Below are 3,478 nucleotides of genomic sequence, written 5' to 3'. Positions count from 1 at the left end.
CTATGCTTAGGCTGAGACTAATTAGTGAAAACAATAGCAATATCTTTTCTGTATAGAACACCAATTATTTTTGTAAATCAAATGTGGTTTTTGTTGTTCTGCATGAGGATAATAATAAACATACTGTGCAGAGATTTAATTATTCTCTTTCTGAAAAGACTGTGTATTATGCATTGTGTCTTGGAACTTAGGCATGGACTCAACATTCATAGGTCCTGACTGTTTTCAATTTCCTTTTCCTGAAGGACCTTTCGTTTGGATTTATTTTCTAGTCTCACGTTGGGTCAGAAAAATCCTGGGGAGTTTTCTGTGTTCTAGGTCTTGTGGCCTGAGCTGACCTTCAGTGTTTTTATTCTTCCTTGATAGCCTGCCTTACAGTTGGTGATAATGCACATTTATTGACAGTGAACTCAAAACACAAGTACTGTTTCCACTAACAGGGTACCAGACAAGCAAATCCTATACAATTTTGCAGCTGGAGCAAGGAAAAGAGCTCTGGCGGGAAGGAAGAGAATTTCTTCAAGGCCAGAATCGGGGTAAGCAACAGGGTCCTGTGCTCTAATAGGAGGAGGTGCTTTGTCAATGAGTAATATCAGTCAAATATTAATTAGCAGCTTTATTAAATGAGTGGTAATTTGTAAAATGTAGGTGAAGCTACTGGAGCAGAATTCCTTAGATGTTATTATCACTTTGACCATATGTCAGATGCTACTCTTGTGTCCTCTTGCCTTTTCTTTTACTTTCGGGAAAAGGATAATTCATGTACTTGTTGGGGTTAAACTGTCACATGCTGACTCTTTTCCCAATACGCCTGTGAAGACTATCCCTCTATTTACCTGCCTTATATCTCATCTCCATTTTAACTCCTTTCACATTTTAACATTTTATGTTACCATAAACATAACATTTTATGTTACCATAATATCAAGGTAACAATTTATTTTTCAATTATTTCAGGCAAGGAAAGTGCCCTTAAGAAAAAACCCACGATATCCATGCATCCTATCAGAAAAGATGCATCCACCAGTATGACAATGGTGAGTTTTATAGCTGTGTACACCAGTCATCTAAGTTAAAGACGTGGTAATGGGTTAAGTTAGTAATGACACACAGTCACCTGAGTGTAATTAGGCTGGCATTAAGTGCTTTCTAAGCAAAAAAAAATTGATACTTTGAATTCAGTGAATAAAGTGACCTCTGTTCTAAACCATAACATGAGATCTTTAAAATAGAACAAGTGCATAGACATTGCTCATGCTCAGATTTTTGAAAGATATTGATATCATCACAATGAATGGAATAACTCTGCAGTTAGGATCTTACAAAAGAGACAATATCTGTGTCTGCAGGAGATAATGTGAATGCAAGTGTCAATTGAGAAAAATGACGAGACAAGTCTCAATCATTTTAGGAGATTTATTTGCCAGAGTGAGGGACATGCACCTGGGGGACAGGTGTATACCTTTCTTCAAAGATGATTTTTTCTAAATTTAAAGGGGGAAAGGGTGGGATATTGAGAAGTACACAATTTTCATGTAAAAGGTGGGTAGAAAAACATAGTCATTCATGCATTTTTCTGGCTGAGTGAATCTGGATTTTGTTTACATGAGATGACATAAACAAATGAGGCAGAGGAATAATGCAGGAAAGCTGCACTTTATATAAGACAACATAGGCAAAATGGGGCAGGGAAACAAGCGGATATGCATTTGTGTCTGGTGAACTGGGGATGACTGCACCTGGAAAGACAAGCTATCAGTTTGCATTGCCATGGTGTCATTTTAACAGCTCATGAGGAATTTCCTTGTGGGCAAAATATGGGGGAGGCATGTAGCTTTTCATCTTGTAGCCATATTATTTAGGAACCTGAAGGGGGAGGCAGGTTTGTGTGACCCTGTTCCCAGCTTGATTTTTCCCTTTGGTTAAATGAGCCTGGGGTGCCAAAATTTAAATTTCCTTTCACACAAGTAACACTGGAAAGATTTCAACTGGGCTCTAATACTGAATTGTTGGTCTAGGATTCAAAGGTGGTGAAATGAATGTATAGATGTATGTCGGTAAATCATTAAGAGCTTTTAATCTTTGTCCCTAAAGGAGAACTCTCTCATTCTGGAGGATCCCTTTGAATGTAATGATTTGGGAGAAGATTGCACTCACAGTTCCACAATGACTCAGTGTTTGTTAATTCAGAGTAGAAAGAAACCCTACATCAGCAAACAGTGTGGAAAATCCCTTAGTAATCAGTTGTCCCCTAAACCACATAAACGAATTCATACTAAAGGTAAATCATATCAATGTAATATATGTGAAAAGGCCTATACTAATTGCTTTCACCTTAGACGGCACAAGATGACTCACACTGGAGAGAGCCCATATGCAAGTCATCTATGTGGAAAATCCTTCACTCAGTGTTCTCACCTTAGAAGACATGAGAAAACTCACACGGGAGAGAGACCGTACAAGTGTCATCAGTGTGGGAAAGGCTTTATTCAATCCTTTAACCTTCGAAAACATGAGAGAACTCACCTCGGATAAAAGCGTTATGAGTGTGATAAAAGTGGGAAAGTCTTTAGTCAAAGCTCTGGCTTTAGAGGACACACAAGAATTCAGAGTGAAGAGAAACCACGTGCTTGTCTTCTATGTGGGAAAGCCTTCAGTCTGTCTTCTGACCTTTGATGATATGAGAGAACATGCACTGGAGAAAAGCCATATGAATGCCATTTATGTGGGAAAGCCTCCAGTCCATGTACTAATCTTAAATAACATCAGAAAATTCACCCTGGAGAGAAAATCATAAATGTCTTCAGAACATATTCTGACTTTAGATGACAAGGTGTTAGGAATGACGTATGTAAGGAATATGGAAGAGCCTTCACCTGTAGTTGTGACATCTAAACATGCCAAAGGACTCACATTTTGAAGAATTACTGTAATCAACATGGACGTTACTTCAGTTACATTTGTTCTTCAGCCCACATCAATAAATTCATATGGAAGGGAAATTGTACGACATGTGTGTACCAAAGACTTGTTAGTAATCTGATCATAAATGACACGAGAGAGCTGAAACTGTCAACATAATAAACTAAAAGTCTTCAGCAACAGTTTTAATAACTTAAAACGTGTGGGACTTTCAGGTAGAGAATCCCTAGCTCTGCGTTCAGTGTGAAAATGTTTTTATGTGCAATTTGTTGTCAAATAACGTCAGAAAACTTTACTTGGATGAACCCTTTATTTGTATTTTCTGTGAATAAACATTCAGCCAAGCACTAGGCTTGATGTTCACAAAATAAACACAGTGATAAAATGCTGCTAAAATGGAAAATAAGAGAGGAAATCCTTTATAAGGTAAATAAGAAGGGAAAGTCTTTCCACGGGCAATGAATTCTCTTGGAATACCAAACACTTCTTACTGGAGAAGTTATGCCTTGAAAAATCATGAGAAATCCTTTCTTCACAGAGTAACACTTGTGGCACA

At 37.8% G+C, this 3,478-nt stretch overlaps 1 pseudogene; it reads left to right on the top strand.

Moving 5' to 3' along the window:
• Positions 1-20: 20 nt before the first annotated feature.
• On the top strand, positions 21-2,676 carry LOC111535059 (annotated as a pseudogene).
• The last annotated feature ends 802 nt before the right edge of the window (positions 2,677-3,478 follow it).

Source organism: Piliocolobus tephrosceles, unplaced genomic scaffold (assembly GCF_002776525.5).
Source record: "Piliocolobus tephrosceles isolate RC106 unplaced genomic scaffold, ASM277652v3 unscaffolded_19846, whole genome shotgun sequence".
Lineage (NCBI taxonomy): Eukaryota > Metazoa > Chordata > Mammalia > Primates > Cercopithecidae > Piliocolobus > Piliocolobus tephrosceles.
The sequence above is the reverse complement of the archived record's forward strand: the minus strand, read 5'-3'. Positions and strand labels throughout refer to the sequence as shown.